The following is a 15,092-nucleotide window of genomic DNA, read 5'->3' on the forward strand; positions in this document are numbered from 1 at the left end:
TGGCTCCATGCTATGGAAGTCTTGTAGTTTTGTGAGATACTTAAGCTTCCCTGTCATACACCACTTTAACCCCATGTTCTGGTGCCCCCCCAAACTACAAATCCCAGGATGCCATGGCATGGAGCTGTGGCCATTATAGCAGGTGCTGGAGGCTCTATTTCAAGGGAAAGAACTCTCAGAATCCTCTGGGGATTCCTTGGTAATAATAATAATGGCCTAAATACCCCCAAATGCAGTTTATTTTTCCACCCTAAGTGCAGTACCTTACATTTCTCCGTGTTGAATTTCATTTTGTTAGCTTTGGCCCAGCTTTCTAGTCTATTCAGGTCATTTTGAATCTTGATCCTGTCCTCTGGAGTATTAACCATTCCTCCTAATTTGGTGTCATCTGCAAATTTGATAAGTATGCTCCCAATTCTGTCATCCAGGTCATTGATAAAGATGTTGAATAGCACTGGGCCCAGGACAGAGCCCCACTGGACACCCCACTGGTCACTTCTCTCCAGGATGAAAAGGAGCCATTGTTGAGCACCCTTTGGGTTCGGCCGGTCAACCAATTACAGATCCATTTAACAGTTCCTTTGTCTAGCCCACATTTTACAAGCTTGTTTGCAAGAATGTCATGGGAAACCTTGTCAAAGGCCTTACTGAAATCAAGATATACTATATCCACAGCATTCCCTTCATCTAACAAGATGGTCATTTTATCAAAGAAAGAGATTAGGTTTGTCTGGCATGACTTGTTTCTCTGAAACCCATGTTGACTTTTTGTGATGATGGCATTGCCTTCGAGATGTTCACAGACTCTCTGTTTAATGATCTGCTCCAGAATCTTTCCTAGAACTGATGTCAGACTAACTAGACGATAATTGTTGGGATCCTCTTTTTCCCCCTTTTTGAAGATGGGGACAACGTTTGCCCTCCTCCAGTCTGCTGGGATCTCTCCTGTTCTCCAGGAGTTTTCAAAGATTATTGCCAATGGCTCCGATATTACATTTGCCACTTCTTTTAATACCCTTGGATGGAGTTCATCTGGTCCCGGAGACTTAAATTCATTTAGATTAACAAGGTGTTCCTCTACTATCTCTTTACTTATTCTGTGCTGAAATTCCCCTATTCTGTCCTCTGCTCCATTATCCTCAGGTTGAGCCCCTTTTCCTTTTCTGAGAAGACTGAGGCAAAGAAGGTCTTGAGTAATTCTGCCTTTTCTCTGTCTTCTGTTAGCATTTTGCCATCTTCTCCACGCAGTGGCCCTACCGTTTCCTTCTTCTTCCTCTTGCTGCGGACATATCCAAAAAAGCCCTTTTTATTCTTCTTAACCTCTCTAGCAAGCCTGAGTTCATTCTGCGCTTTAGCTTTTCTGACTTTACCCTACACATGCCTGCTATTTCTTTGAATTCCTTTTTCGTGATTTCCCCTTTTTTCCATTTCTTATACATCTTCCGTTTCAAACTCATCTCGGTTAAAAGTTCCTTAGTCATCCATCCTGGTTTCTTGAGACGTCTCCCGTTTTTCTTTCTCACTGGAACTGTTTGAAATTGTGCCTTCAGTATCTCTCTTTTGAGAAAGTCCCATCCGTCCTGAACTCCTTTATCTTTTAGTATTTCTGACCATGGAATCGCCCTCAATACTTCTCTAAGTTTACTGAAATCCGCTCTCCTAAAGTCTAGGATGCGTGTCTGACTCTGCCTGGCTTCTCCTTTCCACTGTATTACAAACTCCAGGAGAACATGGTCACTTCCACCTAATGATCCCACCACTTGCACCCCATTAACCAAGTCATCCTTGTTGGTTAGGATCAGATCTAAAATAGCTGACCCCCTTGTTGCCTCTTCCACCTTTTGGACCATGAAATTGTCTTCCAGGCAAGTGAGGAATTTGCTAGACCTTGAGGGTTTTGCTGAGTTTGACTTCCAGCAAATATCAGGATAGTTGAAGTCGCCCATCACTACTACATCTCTCTTTTCTGACTGTGTGGTCATCTGTTCTAGAAAGATATCATCCAATTCCTCAGTCTGACTTGGGGGTCTGTAGTAGACTCCCACCGTAACACCCTTGTTGTTTCCCTCCCCTTTGATTCTTATCCAGATGCTCTCCACCTGGCTTCCATGATTGATGTCCAGGATCTCTTCACTGGTGTAAATATCTCTGACATATAGTGCTATTCCTCCTCCTTTCCTGTTTGGCCTATTTCTCTTAATAAGGTTATACCCCTCTATTTCCACATTCCAATCATGAGACTCATCCCACCAGGTTTCAGTGATGCCTATTATATCATATTTGCTTTGTTGTACTAGGAGTTCGAGTTCATCTTGCTTATTTCCCATGCTCTGTGCATTAGTGTAGAGACATCGCAGACCATGGGTCCCTTTTACTTGCTGCCTGTGCAAGTTTTTTTGCCTCCCACTGTTGGGTCCTTGCACTGTTTGCCTTGTTTCCTCTATGTCAGTCTGACTATTTTTGCCATCCCTTTCGCCTTCCTTAATATTGTCTCCCTTCCCCTCGGAACTCAGTTTAAAGCTCTCCTGATCAAGTTCTTGAGACTGTTGGCAAAAACATTTCTTCCAACTGGCGTGAGATGCAACCCGTCTGTTGCAAGAAGTCCCTCCTCATGGAACCGCAGCCCATGATCGAAGAATCCAAATCCTTCTCGGCGGCACCATCTGCGAAGCCAGTTGTTCACATCTGCTATTTTCCTCTCCCTTCCTGGACCATGCCCTTCAACTGGCAGAAGAGACGATATGACAACCTGTGCATCCATTCCTTTCAGCTTCCTACCAAGCGCCTCGTAATCCCTTTTGATGTTCTGAATGCTGTGTCTTGCAGTATCATTAGTTCCCACGTGGACCAAAAGGAAGGGGTATTGGTCAGTAGGCTTGACCAGTCTTGTCAGCCTCTCTGTCACATCACGGATCTTTGCACCTGGAAGACAACACACCTCTCAAGACATCTTGTCAGGCCTACAAATCACTGCTTCTGTACCCCTCAGCAAGGAGTCCCCCACTACGACCACACGCCTCCTCCGAGGCTTAGCAGCGACTGTTCCCTCGGGTGGGACTCTCAGGCTCCTCTGCTCTGTCCCAGAAGTCTGTCCAGGCTGCTCTTCTTCATCCTCCTTGATAAGGGAAAGAGCTTGGAATCGATTCTCTAGCTGCAAGCTCCCCCGAACAATTCCTTCTTGGCTTACTTCTCTTTGTGACATTCCTCCAGCTGTCTGCCTCCTCTGTTTGGCAAGTGACCTCTTCCACTCTAGCATCTTCCTCTGCGTGGTACTCATCCAAGATGGTTAGTTCTATTGTGTCCAGGAAATCCTCTTGTTCCCTAATCTGCTGAAGTGTAGCTACTCTGGACTCCAGCTGCTGCACTTTCTCCTCCAAGAGTGCTACCAACTTGCACTTGGTGCATGTGAAGTTCTCCACTTCTGTAGGCAAGAAGAGAAACATCCCACAAGAGTTGCAGGTGACTGCAGCAGATCCCTCGTTGTCCATACTGCAAAGTCTTTAGTAATGAGTATAACAGTCAATCTACTGGGAATACTTCTTTAAAGGAATGTACTGGCTGCTATCTTACACTTAAAGGGAAGGTTCTGTTTCAATATCCGATTCTAACCTGATGCCACTTGAGCAGAGTTGTTGAGTTAAAGAAAACTAAAATTCGCGCGCTGTTAGGCGCGCGGCTCTGGAAGTTGGTATATAAAGCTAGTCTGCTAGCTCCGCCCCCTTGTGACTCACAGATGTGACTCACAGAAGCTCCTCCCCTTCAGCAACGAGCACACGGTCTCAAGCACACGGTCTCAAAATGGCTGCCAAGCAGCTCCTCTCCTTCTCCTCTCTCTGGCCGGACTGTTCTGGAAGGCTCTGGAAGTTGGTATATAAAGCTAGTCTGCTAGCTCCGCCCCCTTGTGACTCACAGATGTGACTCACAGAAGCTCCTCCCCTTCAGCAACGAGCACACGGTCTCAAGCACACGGTCTCAAAATGGCTGCCAAGCAGCTCCTCTCCTTCTCCTCTCTCTGGCCGGACTGTTCTGGAAGGCTCTGGAAGTTGGTATATAAAGCTAGTCTGCTAGCTCCGCCCCCTTGTGACTCACAGATGTGACTCACAGAAGCTCCTCCCCTTCAGCAACGAGCACACGGTCTCAAGCACACGGTCTCAAAATGGCTGCCAAGCAGCTCCTCTCCTTCTCCTCTCTCTGGCCGGACTGTTCTGGAAGGCTCTGGAAGTTGGTATATAAAGCTAGTCTGCTAGCTCCGCCCCCTTGTGACTCACAGATGTGACTCACAGAAGCTCCTCCCCTTCAGCAACGAGCACACGGTCTCAAGCACACGGTCTCAAAATGGCTGCCAAGCAGCTCCTCTCCTTCTCCTCTCTCTGGCCGGACTGTTCTGGAAGGCTCTGGAAGTTGGTATATAAAGCTAGTCTGCTAGCTCTGCCCCCTTGTGACTCACAGATGTGACTCACAGAAGCTCCTCCCCTTCAGCAATGAGCACACGGTCTCAAGCACACGGTCTCAAAATGGCTGCCAAGCAGCTCCTCTCCTTCTCCTCTCTCTGGCCGGACTGTTCTGGAAGGCTCTGGAAGTTGGTATATAAAGCTAGTCTGCTAGCTCCGCCCCCTTGTGACTCACAGATGTGACTCACATAAGCTCCTCCCCTTCAGCAACGAGCACACGGTCTCAAGCACACGGTCTCAAAATGGCTGCCAAGCAGCTCCTCTCCTTCTCCTCTCTCTGGCCGGACTGTTCTTGAAGGCTCTGGAAGTTGGTATATAAAGCTAGTCTGCTAGCTCCGCCCCCTTGTGACTCACAGATGTGACTCACAGAAGCTCCTCCCCTTCAGCAACGAGCACACGGTCTCAAGCACACGGTCTCAAAATGGCTGCCAAGCAGCTCCTCTCCTTCTCCTCTCTCTGGCCGGACTGTTCTGGAAGGCTCTGGAAGTTGGTATATAAAGCTAGTCTGCTAGCTCTGCCCCCTTGTGACTCACAGATGTGACTCACAGAAGCTCCTCCCCTTCAGCAACGAGCACACGGTCTCAAGCACACGGTCTCAAAATGGCTGCCAAGCAGCTCCTCTCCTTCTCCTCTCTCTGGCCGGACTGTTCTGGAAGGCTCTGGAAGTTGGTATATAAAGCTAGTCTGCTAGCTCCGCCCCCTTGTGACTCACAGATGTGACTCACAGAAGCTCCTCCCCTTCAGCAACGAGCACACGGTCTCAAGCACACGGTCTCAAAATGGCTGCCAAGCAGCTCCTCTCCTTCTCCTCTCTCTGGCCGGACTGTTCTGGAAGGCTCTGGAAGTTGGTATATAAAGCTAGTCTGCTAGCTCCGCCCCCTTGTGACTCACAGATGTGACTCACAGAAGCTCCTCCCCTTCAGCAACGAGCACACGGTCTCAAGCACACGGTCTCAAAATGGCTGCCAAGCAGCTCCTCTCCTTCTCCTCTCTCTGGCCGGACTGTTCTGGAAGGCTCTGGAAGTTGGTATATAAAGCTAGTCTGCTAGCTCCGCCCCCTTGTGACTCACAGATGTGACTCACAGAAGCTCCTCCCCTTCAGCAACGAGCACACGGTCTCAAGCACACGGTCTCAAAATGGCTGCCAAGCAGCTCCTCTCCTTCTCCTCTCTCTGGCCGGACTGTTCTGGAAGGCTCTGGAAGTTGGTATATAAAGCTAGTCTGCTAGCTCCGCCCCCTTGTGACTCACAGATGTGACTCACATAAGCTCCTCCCCTTCAGCAACGAGCACACGGTCTCAAGCACACGGTCTCAAAATGGCTGCCAAGCAGCTCCTCTCCTTCTCCTCTCTCTGGCCGGACTGTTCTTGAAGGCTCTGGAAGTTGGTATATAAAGCTAGTCTGCTAGCTCCGCCCCCTTGTGACTCACAGATGTGACTCACAGAAGCTCCTCCCCTTCAGCAACGAGCACACGGTCTCAAGCACACGGTCTCAAAATGGCTGCCAAGCAGCTCCTCTCCTTCTCCTCTCTCTGGCCGGACTGTTCTGGAAGGCTCTGGAAGTTGGTATATAAAGCTAGTCTGCTAGCTCTGCCCCCTTGTGACTCACAGATGTGACTCACAGAAGCTCCTCCCCTTCAGCAACGAGCACACGGTCTCAAGCACATGGTCTCAAAATGGCTGCCAAGCAGCTCCTCTCCTTCTCCTCTCTCTGGCCGGACTGTTCTGGAAGGCTCTGGAAGTTGGTATATAAAGCTAGTCTGCTAGCTCCGCCTCCTTGTGACTCACAGATGTGACTCACAGAAGCTCCTCCCCTTCAGCAACGAGCACACGGTCTCAAGCACACGGTCTCAAAATGGCTGCCAAGCAGCTCCTCTCCTTCTCCTCTCTCTGGCCGGACTGTTCTGGAAGGCTCTGGAAGTTGGTATATAAAGCTAGTCTGCTAGCTCCGCCCCCTTGTGACTCACAGATGTGACTCACAGAAGCTCCTCCCCTTCAGCAACGAGCACACGGTCTCAAGCACACGGTCTCAAAATGGCTGCCAAGCAGCTCCTCTCCTTCTCCTCTCTCTGGCCGGACTGTTCTGGAAGGCTCTGGAAGTTGGTATATAAAGCTAGTCTGCTAGCTCCGCCCCCTTGTGACTCACAGATGTGACTCACAGAAGCTCCTCCCCTTCAGCAACGAGCACACGGTCTCAAGCACACGGTCTCAAAATGGCTGCCAAGCAGCTCCTCTCCTTCTCCTCTCTCTGGCCGGACTGTTCTGGAAGGCTCTGGAAGTTGGTATATAAAGCTAGTCTGCTAGCTCCGCCCCCTTGTGACTCACAGATGTGACTCACAGAAGCTCCTCCCCTTCAGCAACGAGCACACGGTCTCAAGCACACGGTCTCAAAATGGCTGCCAAGCAGCTCCTCTCCTTCTCCTCTCTCTGGCCGGACTATTCTGGAAGGCTCTGGAAGTTGGTATATAAAGCTAGTCTGCTAGCTCCGCCCCCTTGTGACTCACTGGGAGACACATGGCTGAACGAGAGACTTATACGTGTGAAAGGGATCTGGGAATCCAAGTAGACCATAAGCTGAACATGAGTGAACAGTGTGATGCAGCAGCTAAAAAGGCCAATGCAATTTTAGGCTGCATCAGTAAAAGTATCGTATCTAGATCAAGGGAAGTAATGTCAGGGATTTGAAGGGTTAAAACACAGCACACAGGGAAATGCTTGATGTGTGTGTGTTTGGCCATGAGCATTCAGCAGAGTGGCAAGGTTGATCTAGCACAGCTGAAGCTCATTGTGTGAAGGACTCTTCAGTGTCCAAGTGCACGTAGCCAGGGATGATGAAACATGTGTCAGGATTGCACAGGAGACACATGACATGGCTACACACCTGAACTCACTGGGTTTGAGAGACCACATGGTCTGGAGACTATATAAGCCCAGGGGTTAATAAAGAGCACTTTGGGGACTTTTGTTTCTCTGGTGGTTCATCAGAAGAAGCTACAGCATCGGTTTGCTGTGTGTCTCTGGAGGTTCCTGCATTGCTGCAGTTCCTGGAAGACATCCAGTTGCTGTCATCCCAATTGGACTCTGGAGCCACGCTTCGGCTTCTGGAAATTTGCCAGCTCTGCGCCAAGGGTCTGATTTAACCCCAGGACTCGTTGGAGTTGCTGACAAGGGTTGTTGGACCCCAGCAGTTGTGCTGACAAGTAATAGTGCCACTGTATTCTGCTCTGGTCAGGCCCCACCTGGAATATTGTGTCCAGTTCTGGGCATCACATTTCAAAAAGGATGTTGAAAAACTGGAATGTGTCCAAAGGAGGGCAAGTAAAATGGTGAAAGGTCTAGAAACCATGTCCTATGAGGAACGACTTAAGGAGCTGAGGATGTTTAGCCTGGAGAAGAGAAGGTTAAGAGGTGATATGATAGCCCTGTTTAAATACTTGAAGGGATGCCATACTGAGGAGGGAGCTGACTTGTTTTCACTTATTCCAGAGACTAGGACCTGGAGCAATGGATGCAAGCTACAAGAAAAGAGATTCCTCCTCAACATTAGGAAGAACTTCCTGACAGTCAGGGCTGTTCGACAGTGGAACACACTTCTTCCTCGGAGTGTAGTGGAGTCTCCCTCCTTGGAGGTCTTCAAACGGAGGCTGGATGGCGATCTGTTGGGGATGCTTTGATTTGGATTTCCTGCATGGCAGAATGGGGTTATTATTATTATTATTATTATTATTATTATTATTATTATTAACCTTTATTTATAAAGCGCTGTAAATTTACACAGCGCTGTACATACAATCTTTTTAATTGGACGGTTCCCTGCCCTAAGGCTTACAATCTAAAAAAGACATGACACAAAAGGAGAAGGGGAAGGGGATGAGGGCCAACAGTTCTTCTCTACCTCTGAGGCCTGGATCAGGGGAGATGGACTGGAGGAAGGACATAGCAATACAGGAAATGATTCAATAAAACAGGCAACAAAGGAACATCAAATAGCAAGCGACAATTATGCAATGGCTGAGAACCCTTCTCTGAACTGGATGGTCTTCAACTCTGTTTTGAAGCTGGTTAAAGAAGTGATGGCTCTTGCTTGTGGGGGAAGAAGGTTCCAGGAGTGAGGGGCAGCGAGTGAAAAGGGGCGAATCCTAGATGGGGCAGAGGAAATCCTGGGCTGAGACAGCAGACCTTGACTACCAGAACGGAGGGAACAATGGAGTGGGAAGGTGAGGAGAAAGAAGGTCTGATAAGTAAGGAGGGGCCAGTCCATGGAGGGCTTTAAACGTTGACAGCAGGAGCTTGTACTGAATACGGAAAGGGAGGGGGAGCCAGTGAAGGGATGCCAACACAGGAGAGATGTGGTCAGAGCGGTGGGTGGAAGTGATAATGCGTGCAGCTGAATGCTGGACAGATTAAAGGACGGAGGTGAGAGAGAGGAAGCCCAGCCAGGAGGATGTTGCAGTAATCCAGTCGTGAGATCACTAGGGCATGGACCAGGATCTTGGCAGAAGAGGCGGAGAGATATGGTCGGATTTTGGCAATATTGTACAAAAAGAATCTACAAGCCTTGGCTGTGGTCTGGATCTGAGGGATACATGACAGAGAAGAGTCAAAGATAATAATAATAATAATAATAATAATAATAATAATAATAAATTTATTTATATACCGCCCTTCTTAAAATCAGGGCGGTGCACAGCAAACATACAATGATACAATAATACAACTTTACAAAAATTGGTTAAAACAGTTCAATAAAAATAATAAAATTCATGCCGGCAAGACAGTGCTGACCAAGGATAAAACCAAGACTGCGGGCTTGCTGGACTGGCTGAATAGAAATGTTGTCAACAGAGACAGAAAAGGAGTGTTGAAGGGTGGGCTTAGGAGGAAAGGCAAGAAGCTCCGTCTTGGACATGTTCAGCTTCAAACGCCGATGGCGCATCCATTGCAAGACAGCTGTGAGGCAAGACGAAACTTGCTGTTCAAGCCTTGGAGAAAGGTCAGGGGCGGAAAGATACAGCTGGGTGTCATCGGCATATAGATGGTAGGAAAAGCCAAAAGAGTTAATGAGTTTTCCTAAGGACAGTGTGTAGAGAGAAAACAGAAGGGGACCCAGAACAGAGCCCTGGGGAACTCCAACAGAGAAGGGAACAGGGGATGAAGTCTGACCGCCTGCAATCGCTGCGAATGATCTGCCAGACAAGTAAGATCCAAACCAGTCAAGAACAGAGTCTTAGGCCTGTTACAGACTGCCAAAATAAAGCTGCTTCGGGTCTCTTTGGAGGTATGGTATTTAAATGATGCATGGGTCCTAAGAGTCCAGAGGTCGCACCAAAGCCACACTCCATTCCTAAGCACTGGAGTGCAGCTTTGGTGCAGTTTCCGGATTCTTAGGGTGCATGCATCATTTAAATAGCACGCCTCCAAAGAGACCCGAAGCAGTTTTATTTTGGCAGTCTGTAACAGGCCTGAGAACCCAAGGTCAGAAAGTATATCCACTAGAAGACAGTGATCAATGGTGTCAAAGGCTGCAGACAGATCAAGAAGGATGAGAACAGAGTAAAGGCCATTAGCCTTGGCCTGTAAAAGGTCATTGGAGATCTTAGTGAGGGCTGTCTCTGTGGAATGCCTTGGGCGGAAACCAGACTGAAAGGGATCAAGAATGGAGCTGGCTTCAAGAAACTCAAGACAGTGCGAATAAACAACCCGTTCCAAGACCTTAGAAAGAAAGGGAACAAGAGAAATCAGACGATAGCTAGACAAAGAGGAGGGGTCAAGAGAAGGTTTTTTCAGAATTGGGGAAATGAGAGCATGTTTGAAGTCCGAAGGGAAGGAGCCTGTAGAGAGAGAGAGATTGAAGATATGGAGATATGGGTTGGACTGGATGGCTCTTGTGGTCTCTTCCAACTCTATGATTCTATGACCGGAGGGAGGGTGCTCTATCTTCAGGCTAGCCCTGGTGGAGCCAGCCTGCCTCTCTCTCCCTCAAGATAATGTCCTGAATATCCTAAATACGGGCCTAAACTGGCTCATCTCTGATTATTTGACTGTTTTAATGGTCAATGTGTTCAATTGAGGTTTTAGGTGAGGGAGGGAATAATTGGGACATTGTATTCTTTCTTTTAATTGTAAGAAGCCTTGATTGTCTTTCTGACAGAGAGGCGGGGTAAAAATAAAGCTATTATTATTATTATTATTATTATTATTATTATTATTAGCTGAAAGAGACCAGATCTCATCTCATCTTGGAAGTTAAACAGGGTCAACCCTAGTTGGTAACTGACTTGGTCCTTGAGTGGGAGACCACCAAAGAATCCCGGCTGCTGGAAGCAAAACCCCCTCTGAGTATCTTTGATGATGGTAATAATGGCCTAAATACCCTTAAAAGGCAACAAGAGTCCCTCTGATCTGGGAAGCTAAGCAGGGCTTCCTGTGGTCAGTTTCCAAGCCCTCAGTGACCCATTCTTCCGCTTTTGAGCTGAAACTGAGAAACTCAGCACTTTGTAGAACTTTATCCTTTAGACTTTTGAAATGAGCCAATCAGATGCTTGGGGTCTGTTTTGGTCATCAGTTGCCAGGCAGAGCAAGGATGGCTTTTGCAACAGCCACCTCTTGGTCTGTAAATCTCCACTGCAGAATTGATGCAGTTTGCTTTAAATGTTGTGGCTAGAGGCTATGGGATTCTGGGATTTTTAGTTCTGTGGGACATTTCGCCTTCTCTGCCGGAGAGCTCTGGTGACACAGCAAACTACAAATCCCAGGATCCCATACCATAGAGCCCAGCATATCAGGAGATTTCCCTCTTGCAGGAGAGGAGAAAACCCCTTTGGGGCAATAGGAGGGGGAAAGGAGGGGGGTCTCCCACTTTTTCTGACCCTCCTAAAGCCCCCCCCCTCAACTTTCCTGATGGCCATCAGTCAAGAGGCGATCTAGATTTGCACCCAGACCCACCCTTTAGCAACCATGTCAATTTTTGCAGGTTAGAAAATGAAGCAGCCTTGACTTAAGAAGTTTGGCTTCCTCTTGGCTAAGCCCAGGTGTTGGACCAGTCTCGTTCCTCTCTTTGGCTTCCCCTGAAGGCCTGCTGAGCCTTGCAGCTTGGTCCAAGCGTCAGGAAGCGAAATCGAATCCCCCCAATGCAGCATCTGCCTTCTTCCCGTGCCAGGGATGATGGGGAAGAGGGAGGAAGGAGGAGGATTTGGGGGTCAGAGAGGATCAAGGAATGGGCCCTTGTGGGCCCTTTGGTGGCCAAGGGGCTTCCAATTAGGACAATGGAGCAGAGGACAGAACAGGGGAATTTCAGCACAGAATAAGTAAAGAGATAGTAGAGGAACACCTTGTTAATCTAAATGAATATAAGTCTCCAGGACCAGATGAACTCCATCCAAGGGTATTAAAAGAACTGGCAGATATAATATCGAAGCCATTGGCAATAATAGTCTTTGAGGAGTCCTGGACAACAGGAGAAATCCCAGCAGATGGAGGAGGGCAAACATTGTCCCCATCTTCAAAAAGGGGAAAAAAGAGGATCCCAACAATTATCGTCCAGTTAGTCTGACATCAATACCAGGAAAGATTCTAGAGCAGATCATTAAACAGAGAGTCTGTGAACATCTAGAAGGCAATGCCATAATCACAAAAAGTCAACATGGGTTTCAGAGAAACAAGTCATGCCAGACAAATCTAATCTCTTTCTTTGATAAAATTACCAGCTTGTGGATATAGTATATCTTGATTTCAGTAAGGCCTTTGACAAGGTTTCCCATGACACTCTTGCAAAGAAGCTTGTAAAATGTGGGCTAGACAAGGCAACTATTACATGGATTTGTCATTGGTTGACCGGCCGAAGCCAAAGGGTGCTCAACAATGGCTCCTTTTCATCCTGGAGAGAAGTGACCAGAGGGATGTCCAGTGGGGCTCTGTCCTGGGCCCAGTGCTATTCAACATCTTTATCAATGACCTGGATGACAGAATTGGGAGCATACTTATCAAATTTGCAGATGACACCAAATTAGGAGGAATGGTTAATACTCCAGAGGACAGGATCAAGATTCAAAATGACCTGAATAGACTAGAAAGCTGGGCCAAAGCTAACAAAATGAAATTAAACACAGAGAAATGTAAGGTATTGCACTTAGGGCGGAAAAATAAAATGCACAGATATAGGATGAGTGACACCTGGCTGAATGAAACTACGTGTGAAAGGGATCTTGGAGTCCAAGTAGACCACAAGTTGAACATGAGTCAACAGTGTGATGCGGCAGCTAAAAAGGCCAATGCAATTTTAGGTTGCATCAATAAAAGTATAGTGTCTAGATCAAGAGAAGTAATAGTGCCACTGTATTCTGCTCTGGTCAGGCCCCACCTGGAATACTGTGTCCAGTTCTGGGCGCCACAATTCAAAAAGGACATTGAGAAACTGGAGCCATGTGTCCAAAGGAGGGCGACTAAAATGGTGAAGGGTCTGGAAACCTTGCCCTATGAGGAACGACTCAGGGAGCTGGGGATGTTTATCCTGGAGAAGAGAAGGTTAAGAGGTGATATGATAGCCCTGTTTAAATATTTGAAAGGATGTCATGTTGAAGAGGGAGCAAGCTTGTTTTCTGCTGCTCCAGAGAACAGGACCCGGAACAATGGATGCAAGCTACAGGAAAAGAGATTCCACCTCAACATTAGGAGGAACTTCCTGAGAGTAAGGGCTGTTCGACAGTGGAACACACTCCTTCCTCGGAGGGTGATAGAGTCTCCTTCCTTGGAGGTCTTTAAACAGAGGCTGGATGGCCATCTGTCAGGGATGCTTTGATTTGGATTTCCTGCATGGCAGAATGGGGTTGGACTGGATGGCCCTAGTGGTCTCTTCCAACTCTACGATTCTATGATTCTATGATTCTATGAATTAGTGCTACCTGGTCTTGGTCCACCTACGTCAAGGGTGGCATATTTCAGAGCTATCATTGTGTTCATCCAGAATATCAGATTGCAAAGGGGTCTTGCAACACACACACACATAATTTTATTAGTTTTTTATACAAGTTAAAAAGCATAGTACTAAACAGTTGAAATTGTACAAATTAACATAATTGTTACTTCATTCCAACTTTATCAATTCTGTATTTTTTCATCATTATTTAAATTTTATTTTCTATCTCCAGTAATAACTTACTGAGTACTTCACACGTAAAAGTCTGGTAAATAAAAACCAGTTTTAAACACATTCTTTTCTGTCGTGATGACTATAACACCTTTTGAGGCACACTGTGCAAAACAAGCTGCAGCTTCTCTTCAGGGAGAAAGGCAGCAGATGTGCAAATAAATAAATAATATAATAAGATTGTATGTACAGTGCTGTGTAAATTTACAGCGCTTTATAAATAAAGGTTAATAATAATAATAATAATAATAATATTATAAAATATAGCATTGGCTTTCGTAGACTTATGTTCCATGCATTGGAGGATGGAGGCCTAAGTCTATGAAAGTGCATACTACAACTTTTTCCTCGCAGTTAAGTCTCAGAGGGGCTTCAAGATCCCTTTGCAGGCGGATATTCCTTGCATCAGAGGAATTAAGTCCACAAAAGCACATGCTACCACTTTCCCCCATCTTTCCTCTCCAAGAAAGATCCCTTTCCAAAAGAGTGGCCTATATTTGTAACTGGGTCCTCTCTTCCCTTTTCTTACACAGTGGAGGAAAGTTACACAGCAGTGGAGCCTCAATCCCACATCCATAGAAGCCTTTCAGTCTCTTCCACTGAACCCTCTTTGTTTCATGATTGTTGATTATTTCCACCTTTTGCCTGGCTGGAGGGAAGGGTGCCCCTGAGCATGTGCAGAGGGCAAAATTGCACTCTAGGTTTAAAGGGCTTAATGTATGGCAATGGGGGGGGGGGGGGGAAGGCCAATACAAGGCAGGATTTGGTCCCAATCCCTCCTCATTTGCTGACTTAGGGAAAGGCAGCAACCAGTCTGAGGCTGTTTGAGACTGCTTTGAACTGCTATGCCTCCGTCTTAGGGAATCCTGGGATTTGTAGTTTCGTGGAAGTGACTCCAAGGGCCATTAAATCTAGCGCAGGAATCCCCTCTGAGTAAGTGCAGAGTACCTAAATGCAAGCCAATTTGCTAAACTCCAAGAAAGTTTGAGCTGTAAGTTGGGACTTTCCAGACCTGGCGGTTGCTCCTGATAAGAGTTGTTTACTGTCTTTATGCATATAATTTGTATTATTTGTATTCCTCTCTGTTGCTGTCCAGCTGGGACTTTCCTAGACGGGAGACTGGAACAGCTGAGCCAATCAGAGCCTCCGGGACTGCTTTGGTCATCGGTTGCCAGGCAGAGAAAGGATGGTTTTTACAACAACCTTCTCTTAAGTTTGTTGCAAATACGGCTTCAGCTGGCCTTGGCTCCATGCTATTGAGTTTAGGGGTATGTATGTCTGCGAGACGTATTTAGCCGCCTCTGCCAGGGAGTTATGGGACCACTATAAACTACAAATCCCAGGGATTGCCATGGATGCACCCTTGGTCTCCTCCTCCCAAGAGAGCCCAGCAGGAGAGGAGAGGGAACAGTTGTAATAATCCTGCAACTCCCATCATCCCCCCCCCGTCTCCTCCAGCCTCTTTCTTTCAAGCAGAGGCTTGGAGCCATAGAAGGGA

General features: G+C 47.1%; 1 protein-coding gene across 1 annotated transcript in view; it reads left to right on the plus strand.

Annotated features, from left to right (window-relative positions):
* LOC149278109 (uncharacterized) overlaps positions 1 to 15,092 on the plus strand; it is a 705,984-nt gene that overhangs the window by 606,353 nt on the left and 84,539 nt on the right. The gene's annotated exons all lie outside the window — the stretch shown is intronic.

Source organism: Sceloporus occidentalis, unplaced genomic scaffold (assembly GCF_023333645.1).
Source record: "Sceloporus occidentalis isolate IW3139 unplaced genomic scaffold, rSceOcc1.0.p SCAF_201, whole genome shotgun sequence".
Classification (NCBI taxonomy): Eukaryota; Metazoa; Chordata; class Lepidosauria; order Squamata; family Phrynosomatidae; genus Sceloporus; species Sceloporus occidentalis.